Source organism: Carcharodon carcharias, chromosome 10 (genome assembly GCF_017639515.1).
Source record: "Carcharodon carcharias isolate sCarCar2 chromosome 10, sCarCar2.pri, whole genome shotgun sequence".
Taxonomy (NCBI): domain Eukaryota; kingdom Metazoa; phylum Chordata; class Chondrichthyes; order Lamniformes; family Lamnidae; genus Carcharodon; species Carcharodon carcharias.
Window position 1 is genome coordinate 25,516,003 of NC_054476.1, and position 25,428 is coordinate 25,541,430.

Consider the following 25,428-nt stretch of genomic DNA (forward strand, 5'->3'; position numbering starts at 1 on the left):
ACGTGCAACCATAGTGCCATTGGGGAGTTCCAGGATTTTGACCCAGTGACAGTGAAGGGACGATGATATATTTCCAAGTCAGGATTCTGAGTGGCCTGGAGGGGCACGTAGAAGTCCCCTGGGACTCCCTAACAACACTGTGGGTGTACCTACACCACATGGACTGCAGCAGTTCAAGAAGGCATATGAACATACAAAATAGGAGCAAAAGTAGGTCATTTGGCCCCTCAAGCCTGCTCCGCCATTCAATAAGATAATGGCTGATCTGTTTGTTTTAAATTCCATATTCCCATCTACCCCTGATAACTTTGATTCTTGTTAGGCAAGATAATCAATCTACGATAAAAGCAAAATACTGTGGATGTCGGGAATCTGAAACAAACAGAAAATGCTGCAAGAGCTCAGCAGGTCTGACAGTATCTGTGGAGAGAGAAATGGAGTTGACGTTTTGAGTCCATATGACCCTTCAGAGAATCTATCTACCTCTGCCTTAAAAATATCCAATGACCTTGCCTCGACCGACTTCTAAGGCAGTGTTCCAAAGTCACACAACCCTCTGAGGAAAAAAATTATCCTCCTTTCTGTTTTAAAAGGGCGATCCTTAATTTTAAAGCAGTGCCCCCTAGTTCTGGACTCACCCACCAGAAGAAACATCCTTTCCACATCCACCTTGTGAAGACTGTTCAGGATCTTGTACGCTTCAATCATGTCACCTCTCAGTCTTCTAAACTCCAGTGGAAACAAGTCCAGTCTTTCTAACCTTTCCCCATAAGATAACCCACTCATTCCAGCTATGAATTAAGTAAACCTCCTCTGAACCACCTCCAACGTATTTGCATCTTCCCTTAGATAAGGAGACCGAAACTGCACACACTGTTCGAGGTGTGGTTTCACCAATCCTCTGTATACCTGAAGCATAACATCCTTACTTTTATGTTCAATTCCTTTTGTAATAAAGGATAGCAATCCATTAGCCTCCTTAATTACTTGATGCACCTGCATACTGACTTTTTGTGACTTGTGTCCTGGAACACCTGGACCCCTCTGCAGCTTGGAATTCTGCAGTCATTTTCCGTTTAAGTAACACTCTGCTTTTTTTATTCCTCCTGCCAGAGTGAACAACTTCACGTTTTCCCACATTATACTCCATCTGGCAGATTTTGTTCCCACTCACTCAACCTATCTATATCCGTCTGCAGCCTCCTTATGTCCTCTTCACAACATACCTATCTTTGTGCCATCTGCAAATTTAGCTATCGTGCCTTTACTCCCCTCATCTAAGTCAGTAATATAAATTGTAAAAAGTTGAGGCCCCCGCACAAACCCCTCCACTCGTCACATCCTGTCAATCAGAAAAAGACTCATTTATGTATTGTTTTCTGCCTGTCAGCCAATCTCCCATACATGCTAATACGTTACCCCCTACATCGTGATCTTTTATTTTCAGCAAAACCTTTAATGTGGTACCTTAGCAAATGGCTTCTAGAAATCCAAATTCAGTACATCTGCAGGCTCCACTTTATCCAGTGCATGTTACTACTTTAAAGAACTCCAATAAATTGGTCAGACATGACTTCCTTTCACAGAACCATGTTGAGTCTTCCTGTTAAACCTTGAGTTTTCCTAAGTGCCCAGCTATAACCTCCTTAATGATCGATTCTAACACCTTCCCCACGACAGACGCAAGCTAACCTATAGTTAGCTGTTTTCTGCCTCCTTCCCTTAATTAGAGGAGTTATATTTGCTACTTTCCAGCCTGATGGAACCTTTCCAGAATCTAGAGAATTTTGGAAAATTAACACCAATGCATCTACTACCTTAGTAGCCACCTCTTTTAAGACCCTAAGGTGAAGCCCATCAGGACTCTGAGACCTGTCAGCCCACAGCTCCATCAGTTTGCTCAGTACCACTTGCCACTAATTGTAATTTCACTAAGTTCCCTTCTACCTCGTCCTGATTTACAGCTATTACTGGAATGTTTTTGTACCTTCTATAGTGAAAACAGCAAAATAGTTTCTAATTTCATCTGCCTTTTCTTTATTATCTAACCTTATCATTAACTTCCCATTCTCACACTCTAGAGGACCAAAACTCAGTTTACTTTTTTCCTGTTTAAATGCCTGTAGAAACTCTTGCTATCCATTTTTACATTTCTAGCTAGCTTCTCATGCTCCAATTTCTTTCTCCTGATTAACCTTTATCATTCTCTGCTGTTCTTTGTACTCTCACCAATTACCTGATCTGCCACTCATATTTGTGCAGATATATGCTTTTTCCTTAAGTTTGATGCTTTTAAAAATTTATTTATGGGATGTGGGTGTTGCTGGCTGGGACTGCATTTATTGCCCAACCCTAATTGCCCTTGAGAAGGTGATGGTGAGCTGCTGCCTTGAACTGCAGCAGTCCATGTGGTGTAGGTACACCCGCAGTGCTGTTAGGGAAGGAGTTCCAGGATTTTGACCCAGTGACAGTGAAGGAACAGTAATGTATTTCCAAGTCAGGATGGTGAGTGGCTTGGAGGGGAACTTCCAGGTGGTGGTGTTCCCATCTATCTGCTGCGCTTGTCTTTCTAGATGGTAGTGGTCGTGTGTTTGGAAGATGCTATCTAAGGAGCTTTGAGTTTCTGCCGTGCATCTTGTAGATGGTACACACTGCTGCTACTGTGCATTGGTGGTGGAGCGAGTGAATGTCTATCTGTGGAAGGAATGCCAATCAAGCGGGCTGCTTTGTCCTGGATGGTGTCAAGATTCTTGAGTGATGTTGGTGCTGCACTCATCCAGGCAAGTGGAGAGTATTCCATCACACTCTGACTTGTGCCTTGTAGATGGTGGATAGGCTTTGGAGAGTCAGGAGGTGAATTATTCGCTGCAGGATTCCTAGCCCCTGAACTCATGTGGCCACAATATTTATGTGGCGAGTCCAGTTCAGTTTCTATTCAATGGTAACCTCCCCAGGATGTTGATAGTGGGGGGATTCATTGATGGTAATGCCATTGAAGGTCAAGGGCAATGGTTAGATTCTCTATCGTTGGAGACGGTCATTGCCTGACACTTGTGTGGCACGAATGTTCCTTGCCACTTGTCAACCTAAGCCTGGATATTGTCCAGATCTTGCTGTATTTGGACATGGACTGCCTCAGTATCTGAGGAGTTGTGAATGTCGCTGAACATTGTCCAATCATCAGCGGACATCCCCACTTCTGACTTTATGATGGAAGAAAGGTCATTGAAGCAGCTGAAGATGGTTGGGCCAGAGACACTACCCTGAAGAGCTCCTGCAGTGATGTCCTGAAACTGAGATGATTGACATCCAACAACCATGGCCATCTTCCTGTGTGCTAGATATGACTCCAACCAGTGGAGAGCCTCACACACCTCACCACACCCCCCCCCCCCAACCCTCGTCCTTTTCCTGTCTCCCTAAACACTTTGTACCCAGGGATTGTTGACACAATCCAGGCTCTCTTTGGGCCAGGTCTCTGTAATAGCAATAATATCATAATTCCATTTGTCAATCTGTGCCTGTGTTTCACCCATCTTGTTAACCACACCACATGCATTCACATACGTGCATATTAGCCCAGATTTAGGCTTTACTTTCTGCCTTATACTGACCACATCTAATGATTTACTATTGCCTACTCTTGTTCTAACAAACTCTCCAAGTAGAAGTGGAGGAGCCTTAGTCTTTGCAATTGTCCAACAAGCATGAGGCACTTGCAACGTGTAAGAATGAAAGTTGTGGGTGAGGGCGGTAAAGGAGGCTATTCAAGTGGTGGAGTAAATAGGAATGTAGTAGTAAGGGACAATATGCTCAAGGCGATAGACAAGGTTCTCTGCAGCTGAGAGCGAGAATCCAGCAGGTTGTGTTGCCTGCCTGGTGCCAGGGTTTGGGACATTCGGTCGGGGTTTGAGAGGAATTTGCAGTGGGTGGGGGGGAAGGATCTAGTGGTCATGGGCCATGTAGGTACCAACGACTTAGGTAGGATTAGGAAAGAGGTTCTGCTTAAGGAGTGAGAGCAGCTAGGAGTTAAGTTTAAAAAGCAGTAGCTCAATTATTACCTGAGCCATGAGTAAATTGGCATAGGGTAAGAAAGATTAGGGAGTTGCATGTGTGGCTCAAAGATTGTTATGGGAGATATGGGTTTTGATTTGTGGGCATTGGCATCAGTACTGGGGAAAGTAGGAGCTGTATCTTTGGGAGGGTCTTCACCTGAACCTTGCTGGGACTGGTGTTCTAGCAAGTTGTATAACTGGGGTGGTAGAGAGGGCTTTAAACTAAATAGTGGAGGCAAGGTATCAAGTGTGGGAAGATGTGATCATGTAAAGAGAGAAAACAAAGCAAGAGAGCGAGGTTGCAATAAGAGAAGTGATAATCAGATCGTGGAATGAAGGGACAGAGCATACAAACCTAAGAGTGCACCAGCAGATAAGGCCAGAGATTGCAAAAATGGTAAAAAGACAAAATTAAAGGCTCTGTATCTGAATGCACATAGCATTTGTTACAAAGCAGATGAATCGACAGCTCAAATAGAAATAAATATTTATGATCTGATAGCCGTTACAGAGAAATGGCTGCAGGAGGAAAAAGATTGGGAGCTGACTATTCAAGGATACATGAAATTTCGGAGGGACAGTGAGTTAGGAAAAGGTGAAGGGCTCTGTTAATTAAGGATGACATGAGTACAGTAAAGAAAGATGACCACTGTCCCAAAGATAAAGACATAGAATCAGCTTCAGTAGAGATAATAAATAGTAAACATAGGAAGTCACTAGTGGGAGTAGTTTATAGGCACCCTAACAATAGCCATATTATAGGACAGAGTATATAGGAAGAAATAATGGGGGTTTGTAATCATGGATGATTTTAATCTACATATAGATTGGGTGAATCAGGTTGGCAAAGGTAGCCCGGAAGATAAGTTCATTGTGTTTTCGGGACAGTTTCTTAGAGCATGACATTCAAGTGCCAACCAGAGAGCAAGCTATTCTCGATCTGGCAATGCTCAACAAGACAGGATTAATTAATAACATCATAGTAAAGGTGGCCCTAGGTAGCAGTGATCATATATGATTGAATTTTGCATTCAGTTTGAGGGAGAGAAGGCCCTGTCTAAGACTAGTGTTTCAAAATTAAATAAAGGCAATTATGAAGGTATGAAGATAGAGCTGGCTAAAGTGAACTAGGAAATTAGGTTAAGGGATAAGTCAGTAGAGATGCAATGGTGGACATTTATGGAGGTATTTTGTAATACTCAAAGGTACATTCCAGTGAGAGACCCTAGGGGAAGGATGTACCATCCATGTATAACTAAGGAAGTTAGTATCAAATTGAAAGAAAAAGCATACAATTCTGCAAAAATTACTGACAGGTTAGAAGATTGGACAGAATATAAAAAACAGCAATGAGTGGCGAAAAAAATAGAAATTAGAGTACCAGACAAAGCTAGCTAGAAATATACAAAGAGTTTCTACAGATATTTGAAAAGGAAAAGATGAAATAAAATGAATGTTTGTTCTCTGAAGAAAGAGTCTGGGGGATAAAGAATGAAGTAAGGAAAAAAACAGATGAATTGTGAATAGCTATTTTGCATTGTCTTCACTGTAGAAGGATACAAATAATATCCCAGAAACAAGAATACATCAAGAGGTGAAAAGGAGGGAGGAAGTTTAAATAATTACATTCACCAGGGAAAGAGTACTGAGAAAATTAGTCAAACTAAAAGCTGTCAAGTTCCCAGGCCCTGATGTACTTCATCCTAGAATCTCAGAAGAAATAACAGCTGAGATAGTAGATGCTGCATTGGTTTTAATTTTCCAAAATTGCCTGGAAAGGTCCCATCAATTTGGAAAATAGTGAATATAACTCCTCTATTCAAGAAAGGAGGAGACCGAAACCAGGAAACTATAGGTTAGTTAGCCTAATATCTGTCATGGGAAAAATGGTGGAATCTATTATTGAGGTTGTAAAAGCCAAAATGATTTTATGAAAGGGCAATTGTTTGTCTAATTTATTGAATTATTTGAAGAAGTAGCAAGCAATGTGGATGGAGGGGAACCTGTTGATGTTGTGTACTTAGATTTCCAGAAGGCATTTGGCAAGGTGCTACATCAAAGGTTACTACACAAATTAGAGCTTGTGGTGTAAGCAAGGATAGAGAAGATTGATTAGCTAACGGGAAACAGTAGATATAATTGGGTCATTTTTGGGTTGGCAAGATTTAATGAGTGGAGTGCCACAGAGATCAGTGCTGGGGTCTTAAGTATTTGTAATTTATGCTAATGACTTGAATGACGGGATTGAATATATGGTTGCTAAATGTCCTGATGATTCAAAGATGAGAGGCAAGTTGTGAAGAGGACTTAAGGAGTTTGCAGAGGGATATATATAGTATTATTGAAAAAACAGACATACCGTCTAAGCTTTTCATCTTTCCTTCATTAGAATAACTAGCAAGATTACCAACAGCAAAGAGAACAGTTCATACTGCATGAGAAGAGTGCTGATTGGTGGAGGTGTTGCCATGGAGAATGCAGCAGAGAATGGTTAACTGCAAAACTTGGGGGAAAAAAATAGGCTCACTCTCACCAAGCCCTGTTCATCCATTTCCCCTGACATTGGCTCCCAGCTAAGTCTCCATTTTAACATTCTTACCCTTTCCTCAAAACTTTCCATGGTCTCACCCCTCACCATCTCTGTAATCTCTTCTGGCCTCTCAACCCTCCGTGATATTTGCCACCCTCTAATTCTTGTCTCGATTTTAATCCCGGATTATAGTCACTCTACCATGCTTTAGCTCCCAAGACCAAGCTTTAGAATTGCCTCCATTAATCTCTCCACCTCTTTCCTCCTTTAAAACACTCTTTAAAACCTACCTCTTTAAACTAGCTTTTGGTCGCCTACCCTCGTGTCTGCTTCTGAAGTTGTGTCCGGTTTTACTTTTGGATGGTTATAAAGGCAGTATGTAAATACAAGTTGCTGTCAGGTGTTTGGGATTAATTTTTAACATGAATCCTGTATTCCTAATTTCCCTGTTTACATTTGCTCTGTAGTTGAGCACGGGATAGGTTGTGTTTCAAAATGCTTTACTGACTGAATTAGATTCAGAATGCAGATTTGTCATCCTGAATCCTGAAGGAGGAGGAATGTCTCAAATATGTCACAAATGAGGTACCTTCTTTCCTAAACAAAGTAATTCTTCCCCATGGCACTTTCAGGAACCTAATTGCAAAGACGATGGACATCAGAGCCTCTGCATAGAGAGGCTTTCTCTTTACAGTGGTGAATTAAAACTGATTCAATTAGGGTTTGAACTAATCAGATTTGAACTTTTGAGAGAACTTCCTGCTCACTGGCAAAGTTGGAATTCTATGAATTGAGATTTTGTTCTGCTTTAAATTAATTTTGAATGCACATTCCACAACTCCATGCGAAGTAAAAATATGATTGCATTTTCTTCCAATATTGCACTGCTGATTTGACATTGCACCGATTTTTTTCGACGATCTTTACTTTTGTTTTGATGTGAATTTCATTAGTGACACAGCTGATGAGTCATTTGGAAATCTCAACTGAGTAATTTAATCAGTGTCTGGCCTACAATGGTCAGAATGCAAATGAACATGTAAGCCTGTTCAATAGAATAGATAAAAATTCTTTTCAGAATGTATTGATTTTAAATCTCTGAAATTTCGCCAGTATTTAGAAGTCTGGGAAAATAATTGTATAGGAATAATTTTCCTTTTTAATTTTTGTTTTGTCTTTCCATTTTTTGCTTTATTTATTCCTCTTTCTTCACCATTATGCAACCCAGCAAACTGTTCCCCAATCAAGTTCGTATACTCAGGAAAAGAAAGGTTAGAAATACTCAGCTGGTTTGACAGCACCTGTTTACTCACTTGGCTTGCTCTCAATCTGTATAATCTACTGCCTGGAAGGTAAGTAGCCTTCCATTTAAAAAATAAATAAATCTACCCCACTTTGTGCTAAACTTACACATTTTGGAGAGAACTGTTGAAGTAAGGCTAATGTAATAGTGAACAATGTTTTTGAGCTATCCAAGACGCCTATTTTTTTCCAGTCTAGTTCTGAGACGTTGTTAACATTTTATCAAATAATCTGTATGTATCCCCCAGCTCTAAAAATATTGAGTTGAGCTTTCCTGGGAATACGGTTGATGAATTATGAGTTTGAATTTATTACTGTCTCTATATTAATTATCCTTCTGGCGTGTCTTGGTGCTATTGCCAATTAGTGCTAAATTAGTGGCAGTTTTGTGCTAGCGGCCTGTCATAACTATAAACTGGGTTAGAACTATCCTGACTCTTTATGTACAAACTTTACAGCCAGCAGAGTTTCAGTTTCAGCAATAATTGAACCTAGGTTTCTAAAATATAATAATGTTGCATTAGACTGAAGAATTTAGCCATTGTAATTGTATTAAGAACGTCTTAACTTGTTTTGAAAACTCAGAGCATGGAAAGGTGGTGAATTATAATAGGAATTTGGATTTGACCCAGGAAGTAAGAAGGCAAAAGCTGAATACATGATGGACCTTGTTTTCCTGAATCAGGTTAGATTGATTTGCAAGTACTTCACATTTGCAAGAATAAACTTTGAATAAGCAGAATTTTGTATATGCATTGACTTAACCATCATGGAATGAATTCACTCATAGCTGAGAGTGTTCCATAGAAGAGACAATATAGCATTGTATCACAGTCCCAGACAACAGAGCTGATCCCCTTAAAGAGGCCGATCGATAGAGGAAGGACCCAATACCTGCTACCAATCTACAGTGCTTACAGGTGACAGTCACCATAGTGGACAACTCTAATTTAGGAAAGGTCTTTGAACAATTTGTCCTTGAGTGTCGAGCAATGAAATCTGCACTGGACACAATCTGACTCAAAAATCAATTGAAGTGGAATAAGCTCCTCTATGAAGAAATTGGAACGGAGGCAGGACCCAAGTTAAAACGAGAGTGAAACTCCTACGGAAATTGGCAGGTACCACCTGAATAGCAGAGCCAACACACTAGGCAATGCTTGACTCTGGTCCACCCAGAGTACTGTTGCTTAACCTGGTTCAGAAGCTGCTACATAAACGTGGTAGATATCCACCTCCAGGAAGCCAAGAGGATCATTTCTGGGATGTTGGGATCAACACAGCTTGGGTGACTTACTGTGTTAGCACACATTGAACCACCTGATATCTTCAGGAAAAACATACTCCTCAAAGATTGCTACCAGCTGATAGCTATCGAAGCATTCCCATTGACACAAGACCCCCCCCCAAACAAAAACCCACACATTTGTGTGAAATCCCGCAGTCCCTACTGGAACATACTTTGCACCCTACAATCTGATAATGGCACACCTCCGGGTGACTGTAAACATCACCAACTGCAACCTGGTAACTAACCAGAGTGAAGTTCACATTTCAACCTTCCACAGAAAATCTGGACAACCCTCAACAGTGGGCCAGGGAAGATGTGGACACTTGCACCACAAGTGGAATGTGAGGGACAACTCAAATAGTGACCGTGGCCATCTTAGTCAGACCATCGCCCATATATTGAACTCCTGCCTGATACAATCCTGGTAGCATCACAACTATTCATACTGAATCGGCTGAAGTCATTGAGTGGATTAACATCAGCATTGAACTAGAACTGCTTCTTCAGCCATTTCATGGTCATCAGACTTTTAACTCCAGATTTTTGTCGGATTCAAATTTCACCATCTGTCATGGAATTCAAACCCAGGTCCCCTGGGTCTCTGGAATACTAGTCCAGTGACAATACCACTATGCCACCAGAGAGTTTGCGGCAAATGGGCTGAGGTAGGCGTGGAGATGGATGATGTGATGGAACAGAAAGTCAGTAGATCTTTGTGCTGGAGAAATGGAAGTTGAAAATTTAGCTCCTATTTTAGTAGAATGCCAAGGTTGAGTACAGCCTGATTCAGCTTAAAATAAAGGTCATGGAAGGAGCTGAAGCTCTTTTGAGGGTGTAAGCTTTGTGGTGGGATATGATACTATAATTCTATATAACATTTGGCTTGAAAATTGTTGCTTACCCAAGATTGCATGGTGAATAAATCAACCACCACTGCCCAAGTTGATTGATCAGTCAGATGAAAAGTCTGCAGCACTGTTGCAGTAGTCAGGTTATATGGGCTGTAGATTTTAAATAAACAAAGGTTGATTGAAAATATTATCGTTAGTGATAGACCAAAATGGTAGGTCCAAGAAAAATTTAGTGATTGAGTTGGCATGTAAAATAGGCTTGTGAACACTGTTTCAGCATTATACTTTTTCTCTCTGTTCCCAGTGCATTTTTAAACGCGTTCATGGCTATAAAGCATTAAATATGAGGGGAGAAAAAAGAAAACATTAATAAGACTGTGCTTCTAATTGCTAAGCAAAACTCTGCATCTCCCTTGAGGGAATGAACATGGAAGTTCATCAAAATTCCTCATTATTTTGGCAGGGCTGGGGTGGAGGTGGTGATGGGTGAATTCTAATCTGTGGTGTGAAATTAGCTGTCTAATGATCTACTAATTAGCAATCCTGGCCTGGCAGCATGCTAGAAAATTGATTTGCAGTATACTAATGAGAGTCATGAATACAGATCTGTGTTTATGTCTGCCATTCCCCTACAACAGCTGAAGGAATAAGGATTGTCTAGAACTTGCACTGAAGCTTCTTATCAACGTTTTGCAACACCATTAAGTAAACCTCTTCAACTATACAAAATTTAGTTGCTAATTAATGACACAAAACTTGGTCATCAGAGCAAATTAAAATACCATTGTAGAGTTATGTACGGAAATGTTTGTCATGCATATTCAGCATAGGGCCACAAAGCTTATGCTATGGATTTCTGGGAGAGTGCCTGCTGGTATCTTTTTTTGTTTTTTGACCTCGTCATTAGTATCGTGCTGATCCTTATTTTCTCTTCCATGGACAGTAAGGCACGTATATGAGAAAGGAGCATGTGCTGAAAATGATCATTTTCCAGATTAGGGAAAAATGTATGGAAATAAACATTTTGTTTCTTCAGTCTGTTTCCTGGCTCATTGCTCACAAAGAGAAATTGATTCGAAATCTTTCCATCAGCTATGTTCCTTCTCTAAATGAGAGCAGCTACTACTATAGGAGACCTGCATCATCATTATTTTACCTCTAATCGGTAACATTACGCAAAAACAAGCTTGTTTATGAGAAGCAGCAGCTGAGTTTTAGCTTTCAATGTAATTTGTTTGGAAATTTGTTAATTCATTTAGCACCTCAGGATATTAAGGAAAGAAATAAAATACTTGCATTTATATAGTACCTTTCACATGCTCTGCTTTTAGACTTATTGAAGAGAAATTTGTATGTAAGCAGGTAGCCAATTTGCAGGAATAAGTTGAATGATAAATTTAAATTGCTTTGGTGATTGGCCAGGAAACCAGTGACCTCCCCTGCTCTTCAGATAGTATATGACATCTTGAACTTTCACCTGAACAGGCAGATAAGGCTTCAATTTAATGTGAGAACGCACCTCCAAGAATGTAGCAATTACTCATCTTAGATTATATGCTTGGGCCTGAGAGTTGGATTTCAGCGTTTTGACTGAGACAATCACTGACCTAAGATGCTGTTTAGGGATTATCCATAAGAGAATGTTGCTGCAAACAGCTTCTTTCAGGCCTCATTGGCAGAGAGACTTTTATGCTGTCATCACATCTTGCTCTGAACCTTGCCTTGTGACCTCTTCTATGTTAATACCAGTTTAGCATGAGCTCCCATGAGTTTCCGATATCAGAGGAATGGGATTGGCAATCAAGATTTTGTTCCCTGCTTAGCATGAAATAGCACATGAAACGATATAAACAAATTCATTGATTCACCACATGTGCTTTTCTTACTGTTTTTGAGCCAAACTTAAATATGAATATTGCTAATGTGTTGTGGAGCAATACTTTGAAATTGTGACTTATCTTCGATCTTCATTTAGAATCCTAGAATCTTATAGCACAGGAGATGGCTACTTGAGCCCTTTTGCTCATGTCAGCTCTTTGAAAGCTGTCCAATTAGTACCACCCCACTCTGTTCATTCTTTCAACTCTACAAATTTTCTCCAAGTTTTTGTCTAATTCCCTTTTGAATGCTATTATTAAATCTGCTTCCACCGCCCTTTCAGACAGTGCATTCCAGAGGAGAACAACTTGCTGCATAAAAATGTTTCCACATGTCACCTTTAGTTCTTGGCTGATCACATTAAATCTGTCTCCTCTGGTTACCCATGCATCTACTGGGAATAGTTTCACTTCACTTACTGCTATCAAATCTTCCTGGTTTTGCACATCTATAATTCTCCCCTTAACCTTCTCTGCTGTAAGGGGAGGAATCAAAGTTTCTCCTGTTTTTCCACCCAAACGAAGCCTCTTATCCTTAATGCTATTGCCCTCTGCACCCTCTCCAAGACCCCAACATTCTTATATTGCAGTGCCCAAAACTGAGCACACTATTCCAACTGAGGCCGAACCAGTCATTTATAAAGGTTAAACATTGGATCCTTCCTAAGGTGTGCTTCTTTAGTCTGAGTGGGTTCAGTGCATACCCACCAGAAAACTACTGGGGCTAAAAGGGTTAAGTTGAGGCCTGATTGCAAATACAGGGGGTGAAGGGCTCATCCCTCTGGAGGAAGTGGCTGCTGGGTCAGAGACTGACCTTTAATCTGGCAATTGTACACTCTCATCCCAGCCAACTTCTGCAGTCCCAGTTCCCTGACCTCAAGAACCTCTGCATTAGTCTCCATGGTAATGAGTTGACAGCTAAACATATCTGAAAGACAATCTGGAACAAAAGAGAACAGGCTGCTCTTAATGGAGGAGAGGCATTAATCAGTGGTTTATACTCAGTAACTAAGCTCCTGTTGGACTAGCCCCCTTGAAACAAGCAGCTTTAATCTCTTTATCCGATCATCCAACTCTCTCTGATAAACTAGGCTGGATGTCAGGCTGCTGGATAATATTTCCTGCAAATTAGAAGATACAACCTCATTCAAACCAGAAATAGTATATCTGACATGAGTTGGGGTATGAGGAAGGGCTTTGAAGAGCTGACTGAACTCTGTTAACCAGTACGCATGAAGGGACGAATGCTGACAAGCGTGATACCATATAGCTCCCTCTGTGTCAACTCCTCTACGGCTCCCATGTTTGTCAGCTTTTGCACATTTAGAGCAGACAGCAGGTAAAAGGGAACAATTCACTCCTGCCTGGAGGCACATGGTCCACGGTGGAAGATGGAGTATAATTTGGGGAAGTGTGAGGTTATTCACTTTGGTAGTAAGAGCAATTAGTGCAATATTTTATAAATTATGATGTTCCAAGAGACTTGGGTGTACTTGTGCAAGGAAACACCAGTTAACATGCAGCTGCAGCAAACAGTTAGGAAGGCAAATCACATGTTGGCTTTTACTTCGAGGAGATTGGAGTACAAGAATATGCAAATCTTGCTACAGTTGTACAGAGCTTTGAGACCACACCTCACATACTGTGTGCAGTTTTGATCTTTATACTTAGAAAGATTATACTTGCGTTGGAGGTGCTCCAGCAAATGCTCACCAGATTGGATTTTGGGATGAAGGGGTTGTCCTATGATGAGAGGCTGAGTAGCGTTTATATCTTTTGAATTTAGAAGAATGAGAAGTGGTCTAATTGACAAGGTTCATTCAAGGGTTTTGACAAGGTAGACACTGAGAGGTTGTGTCCCCTGGCTGGAACTTAGATAAGTGCAGCTCCCTTGGCACTCAAGAAGCTTGACACCATCCAGGACAAAGCAGCCTGCTTGATTGGCACCACATTCACAAACATTCACTCCCTTTAGCACTGACACAGTGTCAGCAGTGTTTACTGTCTACAAGATGCACTGCAGGAACTCGCCACACCTCCTTAGCACCTTCCAAACCCATGACTGCTACCATCTAGAAGGACAAGGGCAGCAGACACATGGGAACACCACCTGGAAGTCCCCCTCCAAGTCCCTCACCATTCTGACTTGGAAATATATTGCCATTCCTTCACTGTCACTGGGTCGAAACCCTGGAATGCCTTCTCTAATGGCACTGTGGGTGTACCTACGCCACATGGACTGCAATGGTTTAAGAAGACAGCTCACCACCACCTTCTCAAGGGCATTTAAAAATGGGCAATAAATGCTGGCTTGCCAGCAATGCCCACATCCCATGAATGAATATAAAAAAGCATGAGTTAGTCATTTAAGACTGAGATGAGCAATTTCTTCACTCAAAGGTTTGGGAATTTTTGGAATTGACTACCCCAGAGGGTTGTGAATAATTCAATATTGAAGCTATTTAAAGCTAAGACAGATTTTTGGAGCCTCAGAAATGAGGGATATGGGGATGGGGCAGGAAAGTGGAATTGAGGCCCCTGATTAGCCACGATTGTATTCAATGATAGAGCAGGCTTGAGGGACCATTTGTCTACTCTCCTATTATGTTAAATCCTTGTGTTTGTCAGCTCCTCTGTGGCCCATGTGTGTCTCAGCATCAGTGTTTGCTTGACCTGTATGGGTCTCAGTTTAGCTCATACATCTACAGTACACAGTGGATTGTTTAATAATTATGTTGCAATTATTCAGTTTTTGTCAGCCCCAGTTGTGAAAAGTTTGTTGAATGTGTAAGGGCTTTATTGGTGGATAATGGAGGGAATTTCCAGTATCTGTTAGGGGCCTTGACAGCAGCAGACTGGGAGCAGCGGATGAACTTGTGGACAGTGGGGCCCTAATTGAGGCTAGAGGAAGTGCTGTTTGATAACACTGTTGATGACCCTTTCATTCACTTTACTGATGAGAGTAGATTGATGGGGCAGTAATTGGCTGGATTGGATTTGCCCTGCTTTTTGCGTACTGGACATACCTGGGAAATTTTCCACTACCGGTAGATGCCAGTGTTGTAGCTGTACTGAAACAACTTGGCTAGGGGTGTGGCAGGTTCTGGAGCACAAGTCTTCAGCGCTATTGCTGGAATGTTGCCAGGGCCCATAGAGTTTGCAGTATTCAGTGCCTTCAGCCATTTCCTGATATTATGCAGAGTCAGAGTTGGTTGAAGACTGGCATCTGCGATGCTGGGGACCTCTGGAGGAGGCAGAGATGGATCCTCCCCTTGGCACCTGTGGCTGAGATTATTGCAAATGCTTCAGCCTTCTCTTTTGCATTGATGTGCTGGGCTCCCCCAGCATTGAGGATGGGGATAATTTTGGTGCCTCCTCCTCCAGTGAGTTGTTTAATTGTCCACCATCATTCACAATTGGATATGGCAGGACTGCAGAGCTTAGATCTGATCCGTTGGTTGTGGAATCGCTTAGCTCTGTCTATCACTTGCTGCTTATGCTGCTTGGAATGCAAGTAGTCCTGAGTTGTAGTTTCACCAGGTTGACATCTATTTAGGTAAGCCTGATGCTATTCCTGGCATGCCCTCCTGCACTCTCCATTGAACCAGGATTGATATCCTGGCCTGGTAATGGTAGAGTTGGGGATATGTTGGGCCACTTGGTTATAGATTGTGGTAAAGTACAGTTCTGCTGCTGCTAATGGCCCACAGCGCCTCATGGATGCCCAGTCTTGAGTTGCTAGACCTGTTCAAAATCTATCCCATTTAGCACGGTGGTGGTGCCACACAATACGATGGAGGGCGTCCTCAGTGTGAAGACGGGTCTTCATCTCCACAACGACTGTTCTTTGTTCACTCCCACCGATACTGTCATAGGCTGATGCATCCGCAGCAGGCAGGTTGGTAAGGATGAGGTCAAATAAGTTTTCCCCTCTTGGTTCCCTCACCACCTGCAGCAGACCCAGTCGAGCAGGAATGTCTTTTAGGACTTGGCCAGCTCGGCCTGTAATGCTACAGAGCTACTTTTGGACATTGAACATCCCCACCCAGAGTACATTCTGCACTCTTGCCACCCTCAACGCTTCCTCCAAGTTGTGTTTAACATGGAGTACTGATTCTTCAGTCGAAGGGTGGGCCGGGGGGGTGTTTGGGGGGGGGGGGGTGCGCCGGGGTGGTGGTGGTGGTGGCGGCGGGGTTGGTACGCAGTGCTTGGTAATCAGGAGGTTTCCTTGCTCATGTTTGATTTGATGCCATAAGACTTCTTGGGGTCCAGAATCAATATTTAGGACTCCCAGGGCAATTCCCCTTCAACTTTAAGACCACTGTGCCACCACTGGTGTGACAGGACATACCCAGGGCTGATGATGGTGTCTGGGACATTATCTGTAAGGGATGATTCTCTAAATAAGACTATTAGGCTGTTGTTTGACTAGCCTCAGAGACAGCTCTCCCAATTTTGGCACAAACCCCCAGATGTTAGTAAGGACGACTTTACAGGGTTGACAGGGCTGAGTTTGTCGTCACTTCCAGTGCCTAGCTCAGTGGTGGGTTGTCTGTCAGGTTTCATTTCTTTCAGACTTTGTAGTGGTTTATACAACTGAGTGGCTTGCTAGGCCGTTTAGGGCAGTTAAGAGTCAACCATGTTGCTGTGGGTTTGGAGTCACATGTAGGTCAGACCAGGTAAGGATAGCAGATTTACTTCCCTAAAGGACGTTAGTGAACCAGCTGGGTTTTTGTGACAATTGACAATAGTTTCATGGTCATCATTAGGTTTTTAATTCCAGATTTTTATTGAATTCAAATTTCATTTGGGTTTCTGGATTACTTGTTGAGTGACAATACCAGTACATCACTGCCTCCCCCAATCATTAGGCAAGAATAAGGTTGGGAGAGAACACAGTCTTGATGAACTGTAGCGTTAAACTTGAAAGGCTTGGACCCAGTTGCTTGTGTGGGCATGTAGATCTCTGATTTAATAAAATTTTGATAGATATACCTAGTGATTGTAATGTGAAACATAGGCACACTATGTTCAGTGAGGCAAAAGCTTTTTTTCAAATTGATGTTGGTATCACAGAGTGGCTCAATGCATTTGTAATGCTGGCTGCCCCTTGCCTTAGTATAAATATCTTCTCAATGGCCCACCTATTCACTTTGTGTTGCCCAGCATTTGTCTCCGAGGGTTCTTGATATGAGTAAGTATCAGCCAAGTGAACACTTTAGCCTCCATTGACAGCTGGCCTTGCAGTTGCTGTAGTTGTCTTGCATCCTTTACATTTGTAAAAATTCATAAGTGTGTATTGGTGCTGTTGGTAAGGAATAGTTTCATCCGTCCTTGTATAACAGCTGATGCAGGTGATAGTGCTTTCGTTTGCTTTTTCCAGAGACTTTAGATTGATGCTGGGTGCTTTCCATTCCATTTCTCAGTTTGCCTTTGATCTCTAAGGATGCGTTACATGCATTTTAAGCTTTATTCATAAGCTTCAAAGGTGGAGTTATTGGTATGAATGCAAGAAGCTGAAGGTACACTCCTATCTCTAGCAGGTCATTACAATTGTTCGTTACACATCCTTTGGCTACTGGAGGGCTGGGCATCTCTTTTTCTACAGTCTTTCCATTTTGTTTGACACTTTGCACCGTGTGTTTAAAATAAGGGTCAGATTTCCAGTCATTCTCTAACCATTCATAATGGAGGGAGTGTGGATTTGGTAGCTGTTTTTAAGGATTACATTTGGGATTAAAATACACCTTCACCCTGGTGAAGCATGCTGGCCCAAATGAGATCTGAGATCGGACCCAGCAGGCTCAGTATTTACATGCATTACATATGAACTCTGAACTTCAGAATTCTGAAAATTTCAGACATGAGGAAGCCATGCAGCCCCCCGCATGTGTACTGTGCTACACCTTCATAAGGAGCTGTCTGCTCGAATTCCAATTTTCTGAACATAGGAGCAGCAGTAAGTCATTCAGCCTGTCTAGCTTGCTTTGCCATTCAACATGATCATGGCTGATCATCCACTTCAATGCCTTTTTCCACATTATCCCCATATCCCTTTATGTCATTGGTATTTAGAAATCTGTCAATCTCTGCTTTAAACATACTCTGAGCTTCCACAGCTCTTTGGGGTAGAGAAATCCAAAGATTCACACCATCTGAGTAAAAATGAAATCTCATCTTGGTCCTAAATGGCCCCCTTTATTTTGAATTTGCATCTCCTGGTCCTAGACTCCCCAATCAGAGAAACATCTTACCTGCATCTACCCTGTCTATCCCTTTCATTGAAACCTACAAAATAATTAGATCACCTCTCAGGCCCAGATTTCCCAATCTCGCTCCATAGGACAGAGCCGCAATCCTGGGAACAAGTCTGCTGAACCTTTGTTACACTCCCTCTATGGCAATAATATCCTTCCTAAGGTAAGGGGACCAAAACTGCGCACAGTACTCCAGTTGTGGCCTGACCAATATGCCATGCAATTGAAGCAAGACTTTGCTACTCCTGAACTCAAATCCTGTTGTGATAAAGGCTAACATGCAACAAGGCTTCCTAATTGCTTGCTGTACCTGCTTTCAGTTACTTATTGATGAGGACACCCCTTTGTACATCTACACTTTTTAATCTCTTACCATTTAAGAAATGTTCCTCTTGGCCTAAATAGCCAAGTGGTTATGGTACTGGGTTTGTAACCCCAAGATCAAGAGTTCAAATCTCACAATGGCAAACTATGAAACAATGTAACTTCATCTGAAAAACAGATGGAAACGTGTTTGTACTCGAAAGAGTTACATCTTCAGCTTGGCCTAAATAGCCAATTGGTTATGGTATGGGGTTTGTAACCCCAAGATCAAGAGTTCAAATCTCACAATGGCAAACTATGAAAAACAATGTAACTTCATCTGAAGCAGATGGAAATGGGTTTGTACTCGAAAGAGTTACCAAAATGGATAACCTCACAGTTTTCCACATTATATTCCATCTGATATGTCCTTGCCCACTTGTTAAGTCTAAGTTCTTTTGAAGCTGCTTTGCACCTTCCTCACGACAAGCATTCCCACCCAGCCTTGTGTGATCTGTGGATTTGGAAATATTATATTTGGTCCCCCACCTCCAAATCATTGCTATATAATGTGAACAGCTGTTGTCCAAGTACTGATCCTTGCGGTACCCCACAAGTCACAGCCTACCAACACAAGAATAACCAGTTTATTCTGACTGTTCGTCAAACCTTAATCCATGCTAGTGTATTACTTCCCATCCTATGTGCTTTAATTTTGCTAACCAACATCCTGTGGGGGATCTTATCAAAGCCTTCTGGAAATTCTGGTATACTATGTCCACCGACTCCCCTTTTATCAAATCTGTTAGTAACAGCCTCCAAAAAAAACTCCAACAGGTTCATCAAACATGATTTCCAATTCATAAATCCGTGTTGACTATGTCCAGTCAGATCATTATTATCTAAGTGTCTATTTATCACATTCTTTATAATAGATTCTGAAGTTTTCCCTACAGCTGATGTAAGGCTAACGGGTCTGTAGTTCCCTGTTTTCTCCCTCCCTCCTTTAAATGGTGGGGTGACATTTGCTACCCTCCAATCTACAGGAACCATTCCAGAATCTCTGGAATTTTGGAAGATGATCACCAATGCATCCACCATCTCCATAGCTATCTCTTTCAACACTCTGGGATTTAGGATATCTGGTTCTGGGGACTTACCAGCCTTCAATCCCATTAATTTCTCCAATATAACCTTACTAATGGTAATTTGCTTCAATTCCTCATTTCCCCCTAGTCCCTTGGATCTCTAATTCTGGGAGATTTCTTGTATCTTCCTCAGTGAAGACCAACACAAAGTAATCATTTAGTTTTTCTGCAATTTCTCTATTCCCCATTATAAAATCTGCTGACTCTGCCTGTAATGGGCCCACACTTGTCTTAGCCAAACGTTTCCTTTTTACATACCTATAGAAGCTTTTACAGCTTTTTGTTTTTTTTTGCTAGTTTACATTCATTCTCTTCTCTCTTTCTCCATTAGTTTCTTGGTCCACCTTTGCTGTATTCTAAAATGCTCCCAATCCTCAGGTTTATTACTATTTCTGGCAACTTTATAGGCCTTTCTTTTAACTGACCTTTTTTGGGATTTTGTGCCTTGAAAGAATATATAGTTATAGTAAACTATGTAATAATTCTTTAAAGACTGTCCATTGCCTATGACATTGTAGTGTCATATCTTTTTAATGTGTTTTCCCAATCCATTTTGGCCACTTTACCCTTTATACCTTCTTAATTTCCTTCGTTCAAATTTAACCCTGGCATGAGTTCAAACTACCTCACTTTCAAACATAATGTAATATTCCATCATATTATGGCCACTCATCCCTAAAGGTTCTTTTATGACAAGCTTATTAATTAGCCCTTTGTTGTTACATAATACGAGATCTAAAGTAGCCTGTTCTCTAGTCAGTCCCTCAACATGCTGCTCTAGAAAATCATACTTAACACTCCAGAAACTTCTCCTCCGCAGCATTAGTGCTCATTAGGTTTACTAAGTCTATATGCAGATTGAAGTCACCCATGATTACTCTATTACCCATGCTGATGCCCTCCCTCCTACACCAATTCTCCAGCCATGTGTTCAATCAATCACTCCTCCTATTCCAATGCTCACTAGCACAGGGCATTGAAGTAATCCTGAGATTACTGCTCTTGAGGTCCTGTTTTTTAATTTTTTTCCTAACTCCCTAAAATCTGCTTTCAGGAGCTCATCTCTCTTCCTACCTATGTCATTGATACCAATGTGGACCATGACCTCTAGCTGTTCACCCTTCCATAGAACGGTGGTCCTGCAGCCGCTCTGTTGATATCCTTGACCCTTGCAATAGGAACGCAGCACAATATCTTGGAGTCATGTTTACTGCTGCAGAAACACCTGTCTGATCACTTGACTATCGAATCCCCTATCATTATTGCTCTTCCTCTCCGCTTCCCCCCTTCCTGTGTAGCTGAGTCATCTTTGGTGTCACAGACTTGGGTCTGGCTGCACTTCCCTGAGGAACCGTCACCCTCACCAATACCCAAAATGGAAGATCGCTGAGCAAGCAAGATGGACTGGGGACTCCTGCACAATCTGCCTGATTTTCTTTGACTGCTTATTGGTCACCCATTCCCCCTCTGCCTGTACATTCCCAACCTGTGGTGTGACCACCTCTCTAAATGTGCTATCCACTTTGTTCCCTGCCTCACAGACACAGTGACTCCAATCACCACTCGAGTTGCAGAATTGGAAGTTCAAACTTCTGCAGCTGGTGACACCTGCAGATGTGTTCCTCTAGGGCACATGGTTATTCCATGACTTTCCACACCACAGGATATATATTCCACTTGGCCGAGCTGACTGGCCATACCGTAACTTTAAAAGCTATTACAATTAGAATAACTTACCAGTTACCCACCAATCAGCTTCTTCCCCTGCCCTGAAGCAAGATCCAGCTACTGGAGGCTGTAGAAAGGTAAAGGAGCTCCTTCCTCACAGAACTCCCACTTTACACTCTGTACACCCGAAGCAGCACTTAGCGCAGACAATAACTCCCTTTTTCAAGGTTTATCGCATTCCTTTTTGAATTAGAAAAAATAGTAATATAAACCCTCTTGGAATTCCAAGCTTAAGTTCATTATAAAATGCGCTCCTTTATGTTTTACAGATCAATGTATTTAATCAAAGTTTGTTAGTTAAAGGGCAGATTGAACAATGTTTTCCTGATATCTGACAATGAGATCAGGCTTTGTGTTTGCAAATGCCTTCAGCCAGAAGTGCCAATCAGATTATCCTACTCTACCATCTCTCAGGTGCCAGTGACCACCCACTATGGCTAAATGCAGAATACACTATGAAGGCCGTGGTCCTGAAGGCCATAATCCTGAAGTGCTGAGGAACTGAGCACCAAAATCTGTCATCCCTTAAGCTAAGCTGCTGCAGTATAGTTATATTCCTGGCATCTGCTAGACATTTTGTAGAAATTGTCCAGGTATATCTCATGCACAAGAAATATTATTTGTCTAAGTACTATATTGTCTGCCTTCTCATCTTCAGTAAAGTGATAGAGTCCTCAATAATGCTATCAAGCGTCACCCCACCGATAACTTTATTGATGGTCAGTTCAGGTTTCACCGGAACTGACTAGGCTCTAGATTAGGATTGCCAACTGTGATTAAGTATATTCCTGGAAGTTTCTTCAGATGACTGTCCTCCACACTCCAGCCATTCCCCAGCCCACAGACCAATCCTTGTGACACACTGCCTTCCTACACCAATTAGAAAGCAAAAAGATTCATTGCCCAATTAGATGATGCTTGACTGTCAGTAAAACAGGCTTTTCCCCCCCAATTTTCAATATCTTTACACCTGGTAAAGAGAAATGATCAAAGAAAATTAAAAACAAAACTATCTTAATGTCCCTATTATTTTTCTCCAGGATTGCACACATTGTCCTGGAGATTGACCTTCAATTCCTGGAGATTCCAGGCCATCCTAGAGGATTGGCAATCCCTACTCCAGACCTCTGCAAGCCTGAATCAGGGATGTGGAAACTAGCTGTCTGCCAAAGGCTAAGTGAGGAACTGCACGCAACATTAAGACAGCATTTGAGCATAGCATGAAGGAGGCCAAGTAAAACTCTTCAGTGGCTGGAGTTATATCCGAAGAAAAGGAAGATAGTTGTGGTTGTTAGTGACCAGTCTTTGTACCTTAAGGACATCACTGTAGAATTTCCTCATTTTAACTGTCTCTAGCTGCTACATTCATGACCTTCCCTTTGTCATAGAGTGAGGAGTTTGTCTGCATATTAATTGTACAGTATTCAGCTTTATTCAGAACTCTGATAATAAAGCAGCCTGTGCCAGTTTCCAGCAGTACATGGACAACATCCAGGCATGGGCTTGTAAGTGGCGGGTAGCATTCATATCACACATAGCTGAACCTCATCCTGATACCCACATGCATCCTTTCCAGCAGGGGGTCACAATAACAACTTGTATTTATATAGCACCTTTAACATGAAATGTCCCAAGGCACTTCACAGGAGCATTATATAACAAAATATGATACCTGAGCTGCACAAGGCTTTATTAGATCAGATGACCAAAAGTTTGTTCCAAGAGTTAGGTTTAAGGTGTGTCTTAAAGCAGGACATCGAGCTAGAGTTGTGGGGAGGTAATTCCAAAGCTTAGGGCCCAAGCAACTGAAGGCGTAGCCACCAGTAGTGGAGCAACTAAAATCGGGGATGCTCAGGAGGCCAGAGTTATAAGCGTGGGTATCTGAGATTTGAGAGGCCTGAGGAGATTACAGAGATAGGTATGAGCAAAGCTGAGGGATTTCAAAATGAAGATGAGAATTTTAAAATCAAAACATTGCTTGACCGGGAGCCTTTATTGACAGGGATGATAGGTGAACAAAACATAGTGTGAGTTAAGAAACAGGCAGCAGAGTTTGAGATGACCTCAAGCTTATGTTGGGACACTAGCCAGGAGTACATTGAAAATAGCCATGCCTAGAGGGAAAGGCATGAATGAGAACTTCAGCAACAGATGAGCTGAGATGGAGCGAAGCTGGGCGATATTACTGAAGTAGAAATAGCTAGTCTTACTGATGGCATGCTTATGTGACTGGATACTCCACTTGGTCAAAATGACCCCAAGGTTACGAACTGACCGGGCTAATCTCCGAATGGATAATCAGAATTGGAAGCCCTGGCTGATTTATTGCACTCCCCTTTTTTTGTTTTCTTAGGACTTTTCTGCTTGTCAGTTTTTGCTGATTTTTTTCTTTCCATGGCCTAATATTTCAGATTAGTGCCTTAGCAAAAATAAAGTTCATTCTTCAACTGATTTTTATGTGAATAGTTACAGGTGTCCCTTCGCTCTAAATTAACAGCTGTAAATTTAGGACCAATACGCAAAGATGCTTAGAGCTTGAAACAAAAGATTTTTTTATGTTGCAATCAGTTTTATTTTTAATTTCGAATGCTTGCCTGAAGAAATGATGAGCACCTGGTTAGGAATCATTTGCTCAGTATGAAGCAATTAAATGAGAACTGAAATGCAGTTGGCTTTGCTTCTTGCAGTAATAGTTGTCATTTGCTTGGACTCCAGCTGCTTATTAAAATGCTAGTATGCCTAGCCTATAGCAGCAATAACATCATTATAGAGGACCTTGAAGTCATTACAAGACTGCTGGTGTCTATTATCATCCACAGCTTAGTGATGATGAATAATAAACACTAAGGGCTAATGATTGCAATGTGTGGAAAAAATGAACTTACTTTCAGTGTGAAGCCTTTGTGAATTTGCATTTCAGCTTGTAATAGGCAGTGAAGAAAATAGTTGTCAAAGAACTTCTAAACAAAATGTGCAAATCTACACTTACAATTGAGCTACACAAACCTAATTTAAGTAAGTTGAGGGTTGTATCGTTTAATTTGTTAATGTATATTTGAATTTACAACAATTTACACTTATGTAGCATCATTAACATATTCAGAAGGGGTAGGGAGTGATGGGGGCAGGGAAAGAACATCCAAAGTGGTATGTTGGGCAGGGTGAACAAAAGCTTGGTCAAAGAGCTGGATCTTAAGGAGGTTCTTAATGAGTAGAGGGTGGTGCAGATCTGGAGAAGTTTAGAGAAGGAGTTCTAGAGTGCATGGCCAAAGCAGTTGAAGGCACAGTTACCAATGGGTAGGGTCAAAGTGGGAGGAGATGTACAGGAGGACTGATTTACTGCAGCTGAGAATCTAGTGGGGAACAGTGTCTGTAGTAGTTGCAAAAATTTAATTGGGAGGGTTACAGCTATGAATGGATTTTAATACCAAAGCTGAATATTTTAAATTTATGGTGTTGAGGAAGCAATGTAGGTCGGTGACAGCATGGTGTGGGTTGGGATAAATAAGATGGTTTAGAAGTTGCAAAGAGATCATTGGGAGAGTTGAGATTGGAGACAGCAGAGTATGGATGGGTCTTACATGGTGGGTAGCTTGCGTTCAGGTAGACATTGGTGGAATTAGTAAAGTCAGTTTTGCGATGGAAGATTCTGAGCTTGAAGGATTTGGAGCTTGAAAAATGCTGAATTCAAATATATGAACCACCTAACAGTAGCAATGCAACCTGATAACCTCATGAACAGTGCAAACAAAGTACTGGGACAATTCCAAAGGAATCGAATGCAGATGCTAAAGAATTTAAAATTCATTAAATCTTTATTTTGACTACATTTGGAACGCTGTGTGCAGTCCTGGTCACCATACTACAAAAATGTCATTAGGCACTTGAGAAAGTACAGGAAATATTTGCAAGGAAGTTATCAGAATTGAGATGATGCGGCTATCGGAAAAAATTGAACAGGCTGGGGTTCTCTTCTTTGGAAAAGAGAGGACAATGCGATGGCATAATAGAATTTAAGGGGAATTGCACAGAATGGCAAGAATGTGGAACTCTGCCAAATGGAGTGGTTGAAGCAGATAACAATGA

At 41.6% G+C, this 25,428-nt stretch overlaps 1 protein-coding gene across 1 annotated transcript in view; it reads left to right on the forward strand.

The window, feature by feature from the left end:
* zgc:101566 (uncharacterized protein LOC449823 homolog) overlaps positions 1-25,428 on the forward strand; it is a 268,851-nt gene that overhangs the window by 78,872 nt on the left and 164,551 nt on the right. The window lies entirely within an intron of this gene.